Source organism: Ranitomeya imitator, chromosome 1, assembly GCF_032444005.1.
Source record: "Ranitomeya imitator isolate aRanImi1 chromosome 1, aRanImi1.pri, whole genome shotgun sequence".
Lineage (NCBI taxonomy): Eukaryota > Metazoa > Chordata > Amphibia > Anura > Dendrobatidae > Ranitomeya > Ranitomeya imitator.
In genome coordinates, this window is record NC_091282.1 from 448,056,079 (window position 1) to 448,078,636 (window position 22,558).

Sequence of the window (22,558 nt, forward strand, 5' to 3'; positions counted from 1 at the left end):
AGGAGGAGGAGGAACAGGAGCCGGTTGCCTGCACTACAAACAGCCCGTCTGTTCAGTGTGGATGGTCATCCTCTTGGTGGATACAGGGAAGTGTTGGCTGTTGGCAGTCTGGCACACATGGTTGAGATTATGTTCCGCTGTCTTTCCCATGACCCTCTCATTGTACACATTTTGGTCAACACCAAATCGCTTTTTTCAGGGCTAATTCAAATAAATTCTATTCGGTTATAATAATACCGCTCTTATCTGCACTTCATCTCCTGTGAGGTGTGGCAGTAGGGATAGCGTATTACAGCCATCTAGTCAGTGATTATTGCCTTATAAATAATAAGCCTTGATGCTGCTTTTTTTCATGGACTCATTGACCAATTCATGTTTTTTTTACGGTGACCTGTACTCAGAAATTCATCAAAGCTGCCAGTGTTACTTGCATTCCTCCAGAGTTTGTTGCTGCCACGTACAACAAAAAATCATTTTACGGCCAGTTCAAATCCCTTCTAAATTCTACAATACCTCTCTTATCTGAAATTTGTCTATGGTGAGGCAATGCAGTAGGTGTAGTGTATGACAAGCATCTAGTCAGAGATTATTGCCTTATAAATCCTAAGCCTTGCTGCTGCTATCTCCATGGACTCATTGACCGATTCATGTTTTTTGTCGTGTTCTGTACTCAGAAATTCATCAAAGCAGGTAAAATTAACTGATTTAAAGTGTCCATTCGCAGTTTCTCTCTAGCATCTGTATGTAAGAGGTAGTGGTTGGAGACTTTACACAACAGGAGCTGGAATTATCACTTCTGAACTCTCGAGTGCTTTGTTTCCATCTATTTCTGGGTGCTTCTTGAAGTATGTTTGGGGTCATTGTCCTGCTGGAAGTCCCATGAACTAGGATGCAAATGAAGATTTCTGGCACTACATTGTGACCCAAAATCCTTTGGGAATATTTACATTTCATGATGCCTTGCACATACTCAAGGCACCCATATTTGACTATAACTACTGTGTTCTTTTATTTGTAGGCCTTATTCCAAAAATTAGAGTGAGGGCAAGTTGATTGCCCCCTAACAATAGTGAGGTCCACATGCTGGCCCTCTAACAAAAGTAAGGGATGCGTGATGGCCCTCCACAAATAGTGATGGCCTCCTAATGGCCATGAAAAATAAATTGTGACTTTCAGAGTCCTTCATAAATTAAACAGGATGTGTCTGATAATGTCTCACACACCACATGGAAAGATAAGGTATTAAAATGATAAAACTACTTTTCCTGTAGAATGTTTTTTTTCACCATTGAAAGCAATCCAAATGTGCAAAAACACTATGTGTAAACATAGCCCAAGGTGTGGAGGAGCATTTTTTTTTCCTATTATTTATTTTGCCTTATATAAGTCATTATCCTGGAAATGTTTCAAATCCCATTTAACCGCGGTTTTGAATGTTTTATTGTCAGCCCTTAAAAGTACTCTTACAACAATGTTCCCAGAAGTGACCTGGGATTCAGAGCAGCAGTGTTTCCATTGTTTTCAGCAATTTTTGGACCCCATCCAGACCTCCAGGGGGCGCAGGAAAAATACTCGAGAAAATACTTGAGTTTCCCATTGACTTCCATCATACTCGTGTCGCGCACCCGAACATTATGCTTTGCTCGACTCGAGTAACGAGTACCAGAGCATTTTACATCTTGGTTATCACTAATTGGTATCAATCCTACGTATGATTACTGAGTGGTTACACTAGGGATATGCTTAACGTGTCTGCAGTACTTCATCGATAAGATCCTTTAGGTTTCTATCTGTAGTTAGTGTTGTGGATGTATTGATAATTTGATAATTCACTAATATATGAATTAGCGGCGCTCGTGAGATAGATGGGGATAGCTGCGGGTACTGCTTCTCACCACACAGAGGAGAGAAGGGAGCTATAGATAACGAAGAATATGTTTTACAATATTTGTACCTGCGCTTATCCTAGCAGAATACTTTAGTATACATACACAGTGGGTGGTTACCTTATTGGTAGAAGGGTAGTTGTGAGTCCGTCTGTAGGCGTGTGTGGCAAATCTGGAATAGCTTGTGTGAAGGGACTGGAATGGTAAGCGGTACACAAATAAGTAACAATATAATATAAAATAATATAAATAAGATCACAAGTACTGAGCCCCTAGAAATAGAATGGTATCAATAAAAACAGTTAAATGAACTATACGGGACTGCTAAGTACCTATATAGTAAATCACCAATAAAATACTATAAAAACGGGGGGCTAGTGAACTAACACCCTGGGGAGTGCATAGCCTGACATAAGAAAAAAAGAGTCACTAATATATATCTGTGACTCTGGTTAGTGCACTAGATACAAAACAAGTGTGGATCCGGTACCTGTCATGTAACTACTCATAGGAAAAAACCCGGCGAAGTTGCGCTTAGAATGTCCGTACACTCTTAGCAGTACTGGCAGGCAAAATCGTTGTACTTAGCTTTAGGTGAGCGCTGTCTTTGGAAGTCCTCAGGCGGCTAGTATAGGCGCCATCCCGGCCGGTGACGGACGCCCGTGCGGCCTGTGTTGAATCCTGTGCGATGCTGTGCAGGACCTGCGGTGACGTTCGGGTCACGTGCTCGTAAGTCACGTGGTGCCCCTAGTAATGCTACGGTGCGCTGTGGGAGCCAAAACCAACGCGTTTCGGAAATGCTTCGGTTTCCTTCATCAGGGATGGCTCCCCCTGCGCGTGCTGGCTTTTTATAGCAGTGGTCTCTTCTCCCATGGGTTCAATTAAAGGCAAACAGTTCCACCTCATTATTTAGGCCCCTTGGCCTCAATGTGTCCAATTCAAAGATGTGCCTGGTTTCTTCTCGGGACATTTGTTTGATAAAGTCCCCATTGCGCCAGTCCTGTTGAACCACTTTGATTCCCGTAACCTTAATTCCCTATACGGATCCTTTATGGTGAATTAAGAAGTGTTTGGATAGTGGATGTGCATCGTATTTATTGCGTATGTTCCTGAGGTGCTCATTAATCCTTGTATATAGGGGACGTTTAGTACGCCCTACGTATTGTTTACCACAAGGGCATTCCAGGACATAAATGACCCCTTGTGTCCTACATGTTATGAAATCTGTGATGCAAATTTCCCTACCATTTTTAGATGTCACACATTTTTGCTTTGTTGGTTTTACTAGTTTACACATACTACATTTCTTGCAAGGGAAGAAGCCATGAATTGTTTGTTTGAAAGGGCCCTTTTTGTTGCCTTCAGGTTTAGGATTGCGTACCGTAGGGGCAATGATAGCGCCTAAATTCTGTGCCTTCCTAAAAACAAAGCGTGTGTGATTTGGTAGTATATCTCCTATTGTTTTGTCCTCCTTTAGGAGGCCCCAATGTTTATTTACAATTTTCCTCAGTATATGCATGTTCGAATTATACTGAGTAATAATTGGTATTGCAATCTGGGCTTGTTGATCAGAGGGGCAATTGTCATTTTTCTTTAGCATTTTATTTTTATTTTTATCTTTATCATGTTCTTCTAGAAATGTAATTCTGGGTATTTCCTGTACCTCCCTTTTTGCCCTAAGCAAGGACTCTTTATCATAACCCTTGTTAAGAAATTTTTGGATCAATACATCCGCTTCCTTCTCATAGTCTGCAATATTGGTGCAGTTACGGTTAGTACGTATAAGTTGACTCCGGGGGACATTAAATAACCACCTGGGTAAGTGGCAACTGTTCATAGAAATGAAACTATTGGAATCTGTGGGTTTCATATATGTACAGGTCTGCAATTTGCCCTCGCTAATTGAGATATTGAGATCTAAAAATGGAACCTTTTCTTTACTGGTATGGGCAGTAAATATCAAATAAAATTCATTTTTATTTAAATCAATTAAAAATTCTTTAAGATCTTCTTCCCTCCCTTCCCAAATAAAGAAAATATCATCTATAAAACGCAGCCATAGGGCCAGACCCGCGCGCAGCGTACCTCCCGGGTAGATATGTAGTTCCTCCCATCTACCCACATAGAGGTTTGCGTAGCTGGGCGCGAATCTGGTCCCCATGGCTGTACCCCATTGCTGGGTGTAGTAGTCCTTCTCATTTCTAAAAAAATTATGAGTAAGGATAAAAGTGGCACATTCCTTGATAAAATTCACTTTGTTTGGTGATAAATTCTGTGACCTATTTAAAAAGTGTCCCATTGCCTCTGTCCCTTTTTCATGCTGTATCACTGTATATAGTGATGCAATGTCTAGAGTCCCTAGAACATAATGATTTTGCCACTGAAAATTACCCAATATTTGTAGAATATGTTTCGTGTCCTTCAAATAGGCGGGTAGTGAGGGAACTATTTCCTGTAAGAAGCAATCTACATAATGCGACAGATTGGATGTCAGATTTCCGATACCCGAAATAATCGGACGACCTGGTGGATCGTTGAGATCCTTGTGGATCTTGGGGAGGTAGTAAAAGACTGACATCCTAGGGTGCGGTGTGTGTATATGTACTCGTATTCTTGTTTATTGATATGTCCATCATCCAGACCTTTGTTTAATAGGTTTTTTAGCTCCTCTATGAATTTAGCCGATGGATCACTAGACAGTTTAATATAGGTTCTTGTATCCCCTAGGAGGCGTTGCATTTCTTTCAAATATTGTGATTGGTCGAGAATCACAATACCCCATCCCTTGTCCGCGGGGCGGATAATTATATCCTCCCTTTGTTGTAGTGAGCAGATAGCGGTCCTCTCATTCTTTGCTAGATTATATCTGAACTTTGAGCATTTTTTATCGCTGAATTTTTTCATATCAAGTATCACATTTCTCTGGAAGGCTTCAAACGACTCCAAATATTCGTTTAATGGGTTAAATTTTGATTTGGCCCTAAGATTAGTGAAGCCATTGGGTTGTATTTCATTCGCTGCAACTACTATGTTCATATTAGAGTGTAGATCTGGATTTTTCTTAATGAAATATTTTTTGATGGCTAATTTGCGCATAAACTGTTTAACCCCGATAAATGCTTGGAATTTATTGAATTTGGCGGCTGGTGCGAATTTTAATCCTTTTTGTAGTAGTTTTATTTCATTATCCTTTAAAACATATGTACTAAGATTAAAGATTTTTTGATGCTCACTATTTATTTCTTTATAGATCTTCTTTTTTTGGGTGAGTTTCCCACCCTTACAGCCTCGGTGCCGTTTCTTTTGTGACCTAACTGAAAAAACGGATAAGTGTTTTTGGGGCCCCCTGGTTGATTTCTAGTAGTAGTGCCGCTCTGTGTTTTGATTGCTGTACTTGTCTGAGGCTCCGGTGTATCGTTATTAACTGGTAATTGTTCCTTTATCGTGTCAAGCACCTCAAAGCGGTTTTGGGTTGGGATAGGAGTGGTGGTTAGATCTGTATTGGTGTTCTCTATTGTCACCAGCACTTCTCGGTGCTCGGTTTGGGATTGTGTGTTGCTCACCTCTGGTGTTTGCTGTACGTTATTAGTATCTGGTGTCAGATATATAGAAAAAATTTCCTCGGACATATTGGTAGAAAAACTACTATTATCGATTTGATCGGCATCGCTTCTTTGTTGCCGGTTTTCAAAGGACGGAACAGAGTCACGTCCAAATTTACGTTTCTTTTTCTCTATTATTTCCTTCTCCTTATTATTTACACGGTTTTTTATACTATTTGAGAGATTTCTAATATCGGGGTGATTTTTGTATGGATCAATTTCCTTGAACAGTTTAGATATTTCGTTTTTGCTGGCCATTAGTTGATCTCTCCGTTTATTGATAATAAAGATAATAAATGCTATGGCCTGTTTGGAGAATGATTTTAATAGTAAATCCCATTCTTTTAGTGTGTTCTCGTCTCCTATGTCACCTGTAAGTGTTTTATGTATAATTAAGCCTTTTGGGGTGCAGTCAAAGGCTAGATATCTTTCTAAGGTCACTACTTCCCATAAATCTCTCATTTCTTTTAACAGGAGTTGTTCAAGGCGTTTTAATGATTCCTTAGCAAGAAGTATATTAGTTTCACTGATGTTTTTAGGAACCTTAGATTTACCTAGATTAAAAAAGGATTCTATATAATGTATACGCTCTTTTCTGTCTTCCCATAGTATACTCATGATAGAATGTTTCAAGAGCGGAAAAAAATGTGGGGGAGGTGGGGGGAAAATATGTGTATGAACCACCCTTGTAATACTGCAACTAGAGTAACTGCTGCACAGCTGCCAGCTAACTTGTGTGGTCAATGGAATCAAAATGCACTAATATATGAATTAGCGGCGCTCGTGAGATAGATGGGGATAGCTGCGGGTACTGCTCCTCACCACACAGAGGAGAGAAGGGAGCTATAGATAACGAAGAATATGTTTTACAATATTTGTACCTGCTCTTATCCTAGCGGAATACTTTAGTATACATACACAGTGGGTGGTTACCTTATTGGTAGAAGGGTAGTTGTGAGTCCGTCTGTAGGCGTGTGTGGCAAATCTGGAATAGCTTGTGTGAAGGGACTGGAATGGTAAGCGGTACACAAATAAGTAACAATATAATATAAAATAATATAAATAAGATCACAAGTACTGAGCCCCTAGAAATAGAATGGTATCAATAAAAACAGTAAAATGAACTATACGGGACTGCTAAGTACCTATATAGTAAATCACCAATAAAAAACTATAAAAACGGGGGGCTAGTGAACTAACACCCTGGGGAGTGCATAGCCTGACATAAGAAAAAAAGAGTCACTAATATATATCTGTGACTCTGGTTAGTGCACTAGATACAAAACAAGTGGGGATCCGGTACCGGTCATGTAACTACTCATGGGAAGAAACCCGGCGAAGTTGCGCTTAGAATGTCCATACACTCTTAGCAGTACTGGCAGGCAAAATCGTTGTACTTAGCTTTAGGTGAGCGCTGTCCCCCAGCATGCGCAGGGGGAGCCATCCCTGATGAAGGAAACCGAAGCATTTTCGAAACGCGTTGGTTTTGGCTCCCACAGCGCACCGTAGCATTACTAGGGGCACCACGTGACTTACGAGCACGTGACCCGAATGTCACCGCAGGTCCTGCACAGCATCGCACAGGATTCAACACAGGCCGCACGGGCGTCCGTCACCGGCCGGGACGGCGCCTATACTAGCCGCCTGAGGACTTCCAAAGACAGCGCTCACCTAAAGCTAAGTACAACGATTTTGCCTGCCAGTACTGCTAAGAGTGTACGGACATTCTAAGCGCAACTTCGCCGGGTTTCTTCCTATGAGTAGTTACATGACAGGTACCGGATCCCCACTTGTTTTGCATCTAGTGCACTAACCAGAGTCACAGATATATATTAGTGACTCTTTTTTTCTTATGTCAGGCTATGCACTCCCCAGGGTGTTAGTTCACTAGCCCCCCGTTTTTATAGTTTTTTATTGGTGATTTACTATATAGGTACTTAGCAGTCCCGTATAGTTCATTTAACTGTTTTTATTGATACCATTCTATTTCTAGGGGCTCAGTACTTGTGATCTTATTTATATTATTTTATATTATATTGTTACTTATTTGTGTACCGCTTACCATTCCAGTCCCTTCACACAAGCTATTCCAGATTTGCCACACACGCCTACAGACGGACTCACAACTACCCTTCTACCAATAAGGTAACCACCCACTGTGTATGTATACTAAAGTATTCTGCTAGGATAAGTGCAGGTACAAATATTGTAAAACATATTCTTCGTTATCTATAGCTCCCTTCTCTCCTCTGTGTGGTGAGGAGCAGTACCCGCAGCTATCCCCATCTATCTCACGAGCGCCGCTAATTCATATATTAGTGTATTTTGATTCCATTGACCACACAAGTTAGCTGGCAGCTGTGCAGCAGTTACTCTAGTTGCAGTATTACAAGGGTGGTTCATACACATATTTTCCCCCCACCTCCCCCACATTTTTTTCCGCTCTTGAAACATTCTATCATGAGTATACTATGGGAAGACAGAAAAGAGCGTATATATTATATAGGATCCTTTTTTAATCTAGGTAAATCTAAGGTTCCTAAAAACATCAGTGAAACTAATATACTTCTTGCTAAGGAATCATTAAAACGCCTTGAACAACTCCTGTTAAAAGAAATGAGAGATTTATGGGAAGTAGTGACCTTAGAAAGATATCTAGCCTTTGACTGCACCCCAAAAGGCTTAATTATACATAAAACACTTACAGGTGACATAGGAGACAAGAACACACTAAAAGAATGGGATTTACTATTAAAATCATTCTCCAAACAGGCCATAGCATTTATTATCAATAAACGGAGAGATCAACTAATGGCCAGCAAAAATGAAATATCTAAACTGTTCAAGGAAATTGATCCATACAAAAATCACCCCGATATTAGAAATCTCTCAAATAGTATAAAAAACCGTGTAAATAATAAGGAGAAGGAAATAATAGAGAAAAAGAAATGGAAATTTGGACGTGACTCTGTTCCGTCCTTTGAAATGCGGCGACAAAGAAGCGATGCCGAGTTCGAAACAATCGATCAAATCGATAATAGTAGTGTTAGGGTTGGCGGAACGCACCAACTATATAATTTATTAAATGGAATTGGTGCGTTCGCAACCCGGGATCCACCGTGCAGGAAAGCACCTGCTGCTAAATAATGGCGGCTCTATATGGCGGTATATAATAATAATCTTTAATTTTTATTTTTATATAGCGCAAACATATTACGCAGCGCTTTACAGTTTGCACACATTATCATCGCTGTCCCCGATGGGGCTCACAATCTAAATTCCCTGCAGATGTTGTCCAAGGTGGGATTAGAACCCAGGACTCCAGCGCTGCAAGGCTGCTGTGCTAACCACTGCGCCACCGTGCCAACTCTGTTAGCTTCACAGAGTAACCGCGAGAGGAAAGCTCTGTGCCCTGTTAGACTTTCACAGAGGCACAGGCCAACTACCCAGATGTGAGCAGTGAGTGGTCATGCATGCATACTCAATCTCCTCGCCGGAGATGCCAGCATTCTAGGGGCTTATTTCAGCCGGGTCCCTGAACACATTCAAACACATGACCACATTGGCGCAAAGCATATAGCATAAGACGATACTAACACATGGCCGTGCGGTCATGCGCAGTTTATATAGTTGCAGCACAGGAAGCTGCTACTGAAGTTTTTGCCCTTTCAGGACCTTCCAGAAGGACCAATGGAAAGTGCTGCAGTACCTGAGCATGTTTTGCCCTTTCAGGACCTTCCAGAAGGACCAATGGAATGTACTGCAGCACCTGAGCATGTGACCGAACATGTGGCCCTCGACCTCCAATGGGAGACCCTGCCCTGGGCATGCTCAGTGTGAGTAAACAAGGACTTAGTCCCAGAGAAGCTCGCTCGCCGCAGATCAGTGCAGGGTACCATAGGAAAGCCAGAAAAGGCAGTAGTGACCCTATGCACCGAATCAGCCCCAGTGAGACGCTGGGAGCGACGTCTCCGCTGAGCAGAGCCCACTGCGACCGATACCGAATGGGAGACCGCAGCAGACACGGATCAAGATTCCCCCTGTGCAGCAGAGGAAACTCAACTCCTAACAAGTAGTTTTTCTACCAATATGTCCGAGGAAATTTTTTCTATACATCTGACACCAGATACTAATAACGTACAGCAAACACCAGAGGTGAGCAGCACACAATCCCAAACCGAGCACCGAGAAGTGCTGGTGACAATAGAGAACACCAATACAGATCTAACCACCACTCCTATCCCAACCCAAAACCGCTTTGAGGTGCTCGACACGATAAAGGAACAATTACCAGTTAATAACGATACACCGGAGCCTCAGACAAGTACAGAAATCAAAACACACAGCGGCACTACTACTAGAAATCAACCAGGGGGCCCCAAAAACACTTATCCGTTTTTTCAGTTAGGTCACAAAAGAAACGGCACCGAGGCTGTACGGGTGGGAAACTCACCCAAAAAAAGAAGATCTATAAAGAAATAAATAGTGAGCATCAAAAAATCTTTAATCTTAGTACATATGTTTTAAAGGATAATGAAATAAAACTACTACAAAAAGGATTAAAATTCGCACCAGCCGCCAAATTCAATAAATTCCAAGCATTTATCGGGGTTAAACAGTTTATGCACAAATTAGCCATCAAAATATATTTCATTAAGAAAAATCCAGATCTACACTCTAATATGAACATAGTAGTTGCAGCGAATGAAATACAACCCAATGGCTTCACTAATCTTAGGGCCAAATCAAAATTTAACCCATTAAACGAATATTCGGAGTCGTTTGAATCCTTCCAGAGAAATGTGATACTTGATATAAAAAAAGTCAGCGATAAAAAATGCTCAAAGTTCAGATATAATCTAGCAAAGAATGAGAGGACCGCTATCCGCACAATACAACAAAGGGAGGATATAATTATCCGCCCCGCGGACAAAGGAGGGGGTATTGTGATTCTCGACCAATCACAATATTTGAAAGAAACGCAACGCCTCCTAGGGGATACAAGAACCTATATTAAACTGTCTAGTGATCCCTCGGCTAAATTCATAGAGGAGCTAAAAAACCTATTAAACAAAGGTCTGGATGATGGACATATCAATAAACAAGAATACGAGTACATATACACACACCGCACCCTAGGATGTCAGTCTTTTACTACCTCCCCAAGATCCACAAGGATCTCAACGATCCACCAGGTCGTCCGATTATTTCGGGTATCGGAAATCTGACATCCAATCTGTCGCATTATGTAGATTGCTTCTTACAGGAAATAGTTCCCTCACTACCCGCCTATGTGAAGGACACAAAACATATTCTACAAATATTGGGTAATTTTCAGTGGCAAAATCATTATGTTCTAGGGACTCTAGACATTGCATCACTATATACGGTGATACAGCATGAAAAAGGGACAGAGGCAATGGGACACTTTTTAAATAGGTCACAGAATTTATCACCAAACAAAGTGAATTTTATCAAGGAATGTGCCACTTTTATCCTTACTCATAATTTTTTTAGAAATGAGAAGGACTACTACACCCAGCAATGGGGTACAGCCATGCGGACCAGATTCGCGCCCAGCTACGCAAACCTCTATGTGGGTAGATGGGAGGAACTACATATCTACCCGGGAGGTACGCTGCGCACGGGTCTGGCCCTATGGCTGCGTTTTATAGATGATATTTTCTTTATTTGGGAAGGGAGGGAAGAAGATCTTAAAGAATTTTTAATTGATTTAAATAAAAATGAATTTTATTTGATATTTACTGCCCATACCAGTAAAGAAAAGGTTCCATTTTTAGATCTCAATATCTCAATTAGCGAGGGCAAATTGCAGACCTGTACATATATGAAACCCACAGATTCCAATAGTTTCATTTCTATGAACAGTTGCCACTTGCCCAGGTGGTTATTTAATGTCCCCCGGAGTCAACTTATACGTGCTAACCATAACTGCATCAATATTGCAGACTATGAGAAGGAAGCGGATGTATTGATCCAAAAATTTCTTAACAAGGGTTATGATAAAGAGTCCTTGCTTAGGGCAAAAAGGGAGGTACAGGAAATACCCAGAATTACATTTCTAGAAGAACATGATAAAGATAAAAATAAAAATAAAATGCTAAAGAAAAATGACAATTGCCCCTCTGATCAACAAGCCCAGATTGCAATACCAATTATTACTCAGTATAATTCGAACATGCATATACTGAGGAAAATTGTAAATAAACATTGGGGCCTCCTAAAGGAGGACAAAACAATAGGAGATATACTACCAAATCACACACGCTTTGTTTTTAGGAAGGCGCAGAATTTAGGCGCTATCATTGCCCCTACGGTACGCAATCCTAAACCTGAATGCAACAAAAAGGGCCCTTTCAAACAAACAATTCATGGCTTCTTCCCTTGCAAGAAATGTAGTATGTGTAAACTAGTAAAACCAACAAAGCAAAAATGTGTGACATCTAAAAATGGTAGGGAAATTTGCATCACAGATTTCATAACATGTAGGACACAAGGGGTCATTTATGTCCTGGAATGCCCTTGTGGTAAACAATACGTAGGGCGTACTAAACGTCCCCTATGTACAAGGATTAATGAGCACCTCAGGAACATACGCAATAAATACGATGCACATCCACTATCCAAACACTTCTTAATTCACCATAAAGGATCCGTATAGGGAATTAAGGTTACGGGAATCAAAGTGGTTCAACAGGACTGGCGCAATGGGGACTTTATCAAACAAATGTCCCGAGAAGAAACCAGGCACATCTTTGAATTGGACACATTGAGGCCAAGGGGCCTAAATAATGAGGTGGAACTGTTTGCCTTTAATTGAACCCATGGGAGAAGAGACCACTGCTATAAAAAGCCAGCACGCGCAGGGGGAGCCATCCCTGATGAAGGAAACCGAAGCATTTCCGAAACGCGTTGGTTTTGGCTCCCACAGCGCACCGTAGCATTACTAGGGGCACCACGTGACTTACGAGCACGTGACCCGAACGTCACCGCAGGTCCTGCACAGCATCGCACAGGATTCAACACAGGCCGCACGGGCGTCCGTCACCGGCCGGGACGGCGCCTATACTAGCCGCCTGAGGACTTCCAAAGACAGCGCTCACCTAAAGCTAAGTACAACGATTTTGCCTGCCAGTACTGCTAAGAGTGTACGGACATTCTAAGCGCAACTTCGCCGGGTTTCTTCCTATGAGTAGTTACATGACAGGTACCGGATCCCCACTTGTTTTGCATCTAGTGCACTAACCAGAGTCACAGATATATATTAGTGACTCTTTTTTTGTTATGTCAGGCTATGCACTCCCCAGGGTGTTAGTTCACTAGCCCCCCGTTTTTATAGTTTTTTATTGGTGATTTACTATATAGGTACTTAGCAGTCCCGTATAGTTCATTTTACTGTTTTTATTGATACCATTCTATTTCTAGGGGCTCAGTACTTGTGATCTTATTTATATTATTTTATATTATATTGTTACTTATTTGTGTACCGCTTACCATTCCAGTCCCTCCACACAAGCTATTCCAGATTTGCCACACACGCCTACAGACGGACTCACAACTACCCTTCTACCAATAAGGTAACCACCCACTGTGTATGTATACTAAAGTATTCCGCTAGGATAAGTGCAGGTACAAATATTGTAAAACATATTCTTCGTTATCTATAATTTGATAATTGTCTGCATATTTTATTATATTGATTAGTATACCCATGTTGCTTGTTGGCTAGGGATTTGGTTTGAGAAGAGAACATACTGATGTTCTAATGAGGTTTATTTGTACAAATAGCTAATTCGTTTTAGAATTAGGATAGTTCACACTGACACTGATGCGCCCTGAGACTGCAGGACAGCTTGAATTTCTTTGGAAATTGGGGCTGCTCATCCACCATCTTGACTATCCTGCGTTGCAACCTTTCATCAATTTTTCTCTGCCGTCTATGTCTAGGGTTGTAAACTTAATAATTATGTTGCTTACCATGGAAAAAGGAATATCAAGATCTCAGGAGATGGACTTGTAAGCTTGAGATTGTTGGTAATTTTCTGGTTCTCAAGTCCTCAGACTGCTCTCTTCTCTTTCTGTTCTCCATGCTTATTGTGGCACACACAGACACACAATGTAAAGATTGAGTTAACTTTTCTCATTTTTATCTGGTTTCAGGTATATTTTCATATTGTCCACAGCTGTTACTTGCTTCAAGTGAATTTGAACAAGCATCACATGCTTGATACAAAGTTGTTTACTAACAGTTTTGGAAAGGTGCCAACAATTTTGTCCAGTCCATTTTTGGGGTTTTGTGTGAAATTATGTCCAATTCGCCTTTTTTTCTCATTTTTTTTGTTTTCCAATACACAAAAAGGAAACAAGCATATTGTAGTGCAGCGGGGTTGGTGCAGTGTGACAGGCAGTGACCACAGGAAAGTTCACAGCAAACGTGTTTAATTGTCCAAACTCACTCAGTGTACAGAACACTGTATCCTGCAGATCGCAGCCAGTAAACAAGACAGTTCATAAATGTGTCCAGTTGCCGAGGGCAACTGCACCACCGTATCATGTTGCGGGGTGCAAGGAGTTCACTCTGCTGGTTCTGTACAACTTCATGCAGACGGAGCTTCTACAGAGCTGACTGCAAACTGACACACCCAAACCCTTCCTGTAGGGCTTTTCTACACTGGAACCTGTGGCCATGGGCCACTTTTAAGATCCAGCCTGGAGGAAACGGACCGGCTCCACTACCTTCCTGCAGTCTGTTTCAAAAATAAATGCCCATACCTGGTTTTCCTGAACAATTCCTTGGCAACATAACCTGACCAGGTTCATGCTTACTTTTATTCTGCCTTGTGACTCACAGGCGTCGACAAAAATGAAATCTCCAAGCATTCCAAAATACTCGGAGACCACCCGAGCTCAGGAAATCTCGAGTAACGAGTATACTCATTCATCACTACTTAGTAGTTTAAACACTTATTTAAATGATAATTACTAAAGGGAACCGGTCATCAGTTTCATGCTGCTCAATACACAGGCAGCCGTTATTCAGAAACTAACTGCACAAATGAAGCCAGGTATGTTTTACTCTGAAATGCCGCAGCAAGTCATGAGGAGATTGCGTGCCTTGGCTGACTAGTGTAATGTGGTTTCTTGTCAAAGCGCAGCCAGCAGGGGCTGGCTAGGCTTGGAGGCAGAGGGGCAAATGCCCCTTGATTCAGTTTAGCAGCTGATTTGGGCTGCCAAGCCATCTGCTGTTTTAGAAGACAGTTGCCGGCACTATACAGTTAAATATGTACAAATGCCAATGGCCACATCCCTGTGTTGCATCCATGCCGAATCTGCACACTGTGTGTGCTATGTATGCTGAACTCACATCGCCCAAATGCGCATGACTGCTTCCTCCACTACAGAATGCTATAGATAAGCCCCTAATGGCGGTGGCCGCAGCTTTTAGTGGCAAAATCAGGTGACAGATTCCCTTTAAACCTCACAGGGAAAACACGAGGAAAAGCTTGCTCTGCAACAGAGCTGTGTCAGTCGCACACAAAAACAAAACAGATGCTGAGCATAATAAGCTGACTAGGGTTAAGCTTGTTCTGAAACTCTACTGTGTTAACCGCACACATGTAGGTAACAGATGCTAAGCCAAGAAGCTAATTGCCCTCACTGACACTAGCTGCCTTCCTACGTGTACAGTCCCAATGCTAGACAGACATACAACACTTGCAGACAGCGTGGTAGAGCCTCCACTCACATAGTCACACATAAATTATACTAGCAAGCCCACGTGTGCCGCTGAGAGCCTTTTAAACGCAAGGCTCCACCCCAAACACTTGCGCCCAGCCAGCCGTGACATTGCCCGTGGGCCAATCTGGAGCTGCCACATCACCAGAGCAGCTGATGTCTGACCACCAATGAGAAGATGCCACATCACGGGCATGCTCCGTAATTTCTGGACTTAGACTCCAGAGCGTCAGATCACTGCTGCCTATCGCTGGTTACCATAGACTTAGCTGGAGAGCCAGCAGTAACCGAGCGAACACCACGAGCCTGGGACTGAGGTCTATGCTAGGCAGCACCCGCAGCGGCCAAACCTGAATGGGAGACCGCAGAGGCAGATAAGGCTTGGGATCTATCCCATGCAGCGGGAGAATCCCGATGCCTAATACCTGGTTCCCTCTGCAGCTTATTTGGCAAGCGCTATACCTTGCCAAATAAGCTATGACCCAATCAAATTCGCTCATCTTTATTTACCACCACAGTGACCAAATAATACCACATATAGGGAATAAATACTTCCACACAATGACCAGACAACATATTACCAGCACATGGAGACCGATAATACCACATTCTAGGAACAAATACCACCACGCCATTACAAGACTACATATTACCACCACAGTGACTGAATAATAGCACATACAAGGAACAAATACCGCCACACCATGACCAGATCCCATATTACCACCACATAGTGACCAAATACTACAATACTGATTATTAATAAAAAACACAATACTAATGACATTATAGACAGGAAAACTGTACTTAGTATACAGTGTCCGTGTACAGGTCATACAGTGATCATCGGTGACATTATACACAGGAGATCTGTATATAGTGTCAATGTACAGGTAATACAAGGATCACCAGTGACATTATACACAGGAGCCCTGTATATAGTGTCAGTATACAGGTAATACAGTGATCACCAGTGACATTATACACAGGAACTCTGTATAGAGTACACAGTACATAGTGTACATGTACAGGTAACACTGATTCACCAGTTGTTGAAGTTCATCTTCACTTTTCTTATTCATCCAGTTCAGACCGCCATCACTTCTTCCAGCCAGGTTTTGTCTCTGCAGAAAATAACACCGTTATCTAGAGCACATTCCCCAATTTTTCCCCAACTTCTATACTATGCTAGATGAAGAAAAAAGCGACCATGTCGCCCAGCACAGTAACAGGACCTCTCCTCCCCACACTGAAAACAGTATACTCAAAAATAATATCCTTTAATTAGCCCCTTCAGAAATAATAGCCCACATTCCAGACCCCACGTGTCCTCCTATTCTGGACCTCACATGTCCTCCCATTCTGGACCCCGTGTGTCCATCCATTCTGCCTCATGTCTCTCCATATTGCCCCCATAGTCATCCATATGCTGATGACACTCAGATCTACCTCTCTGGCCCAGATGTCACCTCTCCGCTCTCCAGAATCCCAGAGTGTCTATCAGCCATATCCTCCTTCTCCTCTCTCTTCCTCAAGCTCAATGTGGACAAATCTGAGCAATTTATCTTTCCTCCATTTCGCATACCCTGACTACCTGATCTAGCTATCAAAATAAATGAAATCATACTTTCCACTGTCCCGGAAATTCACTGCCTCAGAGTAACCCTCGACTCTGCCCTGTCCTTAAAACCTCACATTCAAGCTCTCGCCACCTCCTGTCGCCTCCAGCTCAGACAGGTATATACCATATCAGATGTTTACAGTGGGGAACACCAATCTTACCAACCATATAATAGATGTATGGTGTGAACATATACCATAATTACCGTGAGGCACACAAACACCCACCGCATTGTTACACACTGCCTGGAAAATACCAATGATCCCCAACTTATCTACAGCCCCTACCACTGAAGAATGGAACCGATACCGCTGAACCAGATATTACTGGAAAAGCAACCAGCGGACAGTGGACTGGTATAATTACCTGATAAGGGGCCAGGATATGGGATACCTGCTGTCACCCGTGCCTGCGCGTCTGCCCCGACGCACGTTTCGGACTCCTTTATCAAGGAGTCCTTGATAAAGGAGTCCGAAACATGCGTCGGGGCAGATATAGTAGTGTAATGCAGCCCCATAGCAGTATAATACACCCACATAGTCATATATAGCAGTATAATGAACCCCCATAGCGGTATAATACAGCCCCATAGCGGTATAATGCAGCCCATAATATAATGCACCCCATAATAGTATAATGCACCCCCATAGGGGTATAATACAGTCTCATGGCAGTATAATGCACCCCATAGCGGTATAATGCACCCCCATAGTATAATGCAACACGATAGTGGTATAATGCACCCCACAGTATAATGCAGCCCCATAGTAGTATAATGCACCTCATAATATATTGAACCCCCATAGGGCTATAATGCAGCCAAATAGTGCCCGCTGGCGACGTGCCCGCTGAAGTTAGTTGCTGGCCTGTGATTGGCTGGCAGCTGTTAACTGTTGCCGTGTGGGAATGTCTAGAACGGCAACAAATTTTACCTGCCCGTCAGATGCACACAGTCCAGAGCCTCTCACCTAGCCAAATTAGTTCTCATACTTCGCACTGACGAGGGCCAACAGCCCGAAACACTGTGTCTGCGAATTGAGATACTGATTTGGCTTTTATCCTAAGTCATATTGCACGACTCGTTAAAGAGTTGATTGTGACTTGTAGGATCGCTACTTCCAACAGGTGGCGCTATAGAGTTTAAGTCCTCTTTTTCTCAGAAGAGGCAATTTGCATACGTCAGATGCACAGACAGTTACTCAGCCGCCAAAATACTGCCGCTGGGGCCCGGTGAGCAGAGGAGAGGGGGCCCACTGCAGGCCCCTTCTGCGCATCGGGCCACATATGCCAGTAAGGGCAGTAATGCCCTAATGGCGACAGTGGAGCTGGGGCAGGAGGTCTCTGACGTTCCTACAGCGAGGAGGTGACAGAACGTGGCTACTACTCTTGTTATGTTCAGGGCCAGATCCTCTGTCTGTCCGCAGTCAATCGATCTGAGGCACAGTTTGATTCATTGCAACAACTTGAACCTCCACACAGATCAGGTTTTGCTGTTAGTGGGAGTCATCAGCTCCAGCACCACCTGATCTGTATGAAAGTTCAGTCTGCAGCCATGACTCACAATGAGGGTCAGATAGACAGGAGAATACACCACATTCCATATTATTATGCAAAATCTATTTTTATCTGATTTTCCTAAATGGTTGACGCAAATATTCAAATCAATACATACAGGATAATATGTCACTGACATATCCTGTACTGTGATCCTTTTTTCATTGTTGTGCAGTACAAGTGTACATTGGTGACTTGGTTGACTATATTTGGAAGAAAAAAATGCAGAAAAGTTATTCAGAGGTACAGTAAGGCTATATGCACATGTTGCGGATTTGACTGAGGAATTTTAGGTGCAGGTTCTGTATTTCTTGGCAGAAAATGCAGGTCAGAATCTGCGTTTTTTTTCTGCGTTTTTTTGCAGATTTGCTGCGGATTTTGTGCAGATTTCTTCATTTTTTTTACCCCTGTGGATTTCTATTGTGGAATGGGTGCAAAAACGCAGCAGATCTGCAAAAAGAATTGACATGGTCCTTTTTTGAATCTGCATTTTCTGTGCAGATGTTTCCGCACCATTAGCACAGCATTTTTTTTTGCCATTGATTTACATTGTACTGGAAATCACGTGCAGATCTGCAGTGTTTCTGAACGGAAAAAAATGCTGCGGATCTGCAGAAAATCTGCAACATGTGCACATACCCTAACTATGATGTACCCTATACTTATGTGTGCCCACTTTTACTTCGGGTAGATGTTTTTTGTTTTTTTTTTATTAATTTAGAAAAGCTACTCATAACCTGCTTTACTGCACTTCTAAAAATTTATCTTAGACTTAAATATAGTAATATGAAAGCATATGGCATCTATGGTTCTGCAGAGAGAGACTTTTCAATTCCCGTTTGTCTTTTTTTTTTTTTAACACATACTCACTTAGAAAATTGTAATGTGAACAACCCTTAGACTGGATTTACACTATATGTCTAACTGTAACAATGTCTAATACAAAGAAAGGATATAACTGTATGTCAATTATATTCTACTTTAAAGAAGCAGACCTTTTTTTCCCCGTGAACCTGTGTAAATGTGCGTGTAGTGTTAGGTCCATGTCAGACCATTTTGTAAAGCCGAGATACGCAGAAAAGTTCCTGAACAGTAATCCGTATTCAATGCGAGGATGCGATTTTTCTCCAAAAAGTATCCATGTGTCATCCGTATGGCGAGATTTTGTCGCTGGCTTGCAAAATGGTCATATAATGGATCCATGGGCTCAAAAATTCGTGAAAATATATACAGTGGGGCAAAAAAGTATTTAGTCAGTCAGCAATAGTGCAAGTTCCACCACTTAAAAAGATGAGAGGCGTCTGTAATTTACATCATAGGTAGACCTCAACTATGGGAGACAAACTGAGAAAAAAAAATCCAGAAAATCACATTGTCTGTTTTTTTATCATTTTTTTGCATATTATGGTGGAAAATAAGTATTTGGTCAGAAACAAACAATCAAGATTTCTGGCTCTCACAGACCTGTAACTTCTTCTTTAAGAGTCTCCTATTTCCTCCACTCATTACCTGTAGTAATGGCACCTGTTTAAACTTGTTATCAGTATAAAAAGACACCTGTGCACACCCTCAAACAGTCTGACTCCAAACTCCACTATGGTGAAGACCAAAGAGCTGTCAAAGGACACCAGAAACAAAATTGTAGCCCTGCACCCGGCTGGGAAGACTGAATCTGCAATGGCCAACCAGCTTGGAGTGAAGAAATCAACAGTGGGAGCAATAATTAGAAAATGGAAGACATACAAGACCACTGATAATCTCCCTCGATCTGGGGCTCCACGCAAAATCCCACCCCGTGGGGTCAGAATGATCACAAGAACGGTGAGCAAAAATCCCAGAACCACGCGGGGGGACCTAGTGAATGAACTGCAGAGAGCTGGGACCAATGTAACAAGGCCTACCATAAGTAACACACTACGCCACCATGGACTCAGATCCTGCAGTGCCAGACGTGTCCCACTGCTTAAGCCAGTACATGTCCGGGCCCGTCTGAAGTTTGCTAGAGAGCATTTGGATGATCCAGAGGAGTTTTGGGAGAATGTCCTATGGTCTGATGAAACCAAACTGGAACTGTTTGGTAGAAACACAACTTGTCGTGTTTGGAGGAAAAAGAATAATGAGTTGCATCCATCAAACACCATACCTACTGTAAAGCATGGTGGTGGAAACATCATGCTTTGGGGCTGTTTCTCTGCAAAGGGGCCAGGACGACTGATCTGGGTACATGAAAGAATGAATGGGGCCATGTATCATGAGATTTTGAGTGCAAACCTCCTTCCATCAGCAAGGGCATTGAAGATGAAACGTGGCTGGGTCTTTCAACATGACAATGATCCAAAGCACACTGCCAGGGCAACGAAGGAGTGGCTTCGTAAGAAGCATTTCAAGGTCCTGGAGTGGCCTAGCTAGTCTCCAGATCTCAACCCTATAGAAAACCTTTGGAGGGAGTTGAAAGTCCGTGTTGCCAAGCGAAAAGCGAAAAACATCACTGCTCTAGAGGAGATCTGCATGGAGGAATGGGCCAACATACCAACAACAGTGTGTGGCAATCTTGTGAAGACTTACAGAAAACGTTTGACCTCTGTCATTGCCAACAAAGGATATATTACAAAGTATTGAGATGAAATTTTGTTTCTGACCAAATACTTATTTTCCACCATAATATGCAAATAAAATGTTAAAAAAACAGACAATGTGATTTTCTGGATTTTTTTTTCTCAGTTTGTCTCCCATAGTTGAGGTCTACCTATGATGTAAATTACAGACGCCTCTCATCTTTTTAAGTGGTGGAACTTGCACTATTGCTGACTGACTAAATACTTTTTTGCCCCACTGTATATACAGTCTATATATATATATATATATATATATATATATATATATATATATATATATATATATATATACATATACACACAGTACAGACCAAAAGTTTGGACACACCTTCTCATTTAAAGATTTTTCTGTATTTTCATGACTATGACTATGAAAATTGTAAATTCACACTGAAGGCATCAAAACTATGAATTAACACATGTGGAATTATATACTTAACAAAAAAGTGTGAAACAACTGAAATTATGTCTTATATTCTAGGTTCTTCAAGGTAGCCACCTTTTGCTTTGATGACTGCTTTGCACACTCTTGGCATTCTCTTGATGAGCTTCAAGAGGTAGTTACCGGAAATGGTCTTCCAACAATCTTGAAGGAGTTCCCAGAGATGTTTAGCACTTGTTGGCCCTTTTGTCTTCACTCTGCGGTCCAGCTCACCCCAAACCATCAGGTCATCTGGCATAGCACCCCATCACTCTCCTTTTTGGTCAGATAGCCCTTACACAGCCTGGAGGTGTGTTTGGGGTCATTTTCCTGTTGAAAAATAAATGATGGTTCAGCTAAAAGCAAACCGGATGGAATAGCATGCCACTGCAAGATGCTGTGGTAGCCATGCTGGTTCAGTATGCCTTTAATTTTGAATAAATCCCCAACAGTGTCACAAGCAAAGCACCCCCACACCATCACACCTCCTCGTCCATGCTTCACGGTGGGAACCAGGCATGTAGAGTCCATCCGTTCACCTTTTCTGCGTCGCACAAAGACACGGTGGTTGGAACCAAAGATCTCAAATTTGGACTCATCAGACCAAAGCAGATTTAAACTGGTATATTGCCCATTCCTTGTGTTCTTTAGCCCAAACAAGTCTCTTCTACTTGTTGCCTGTCCTTAGCAGTAGTTTCCTAGCAGCTATTTTACCATGAAGGCCTGCTGCACAAAGTCTCCTCTTAACAGTTGTTGTAGAGATGTGTCTGCTGCTAGAACTCTGTGTGGCATTGACCTGGTCTCTAATCTGAGCTGCTGTTAACCTGCGATTTCTGAGGCTGGTGACTCGGATAAACTTATCCTCAGAAGCAGAGGTGACTCTTGGTCTTCCTTTCCTGGGGCGGTCCTCATGTGAGCCAGGTTCTTTTTAGTGCTTGATGGTTTTTGCAACTGAACTTGGGGACACTTTCAAAGTTTTCCCAATTTTTTGGACTGACTGAGCTTCATTTCTTAAAGTAATGATGGCCACTCGTTTTTGTTTACTTAGCTGCTTTTTTCTTGCCATAATACAAATTCTAACAGTCTATTCAGTAGGACTATTC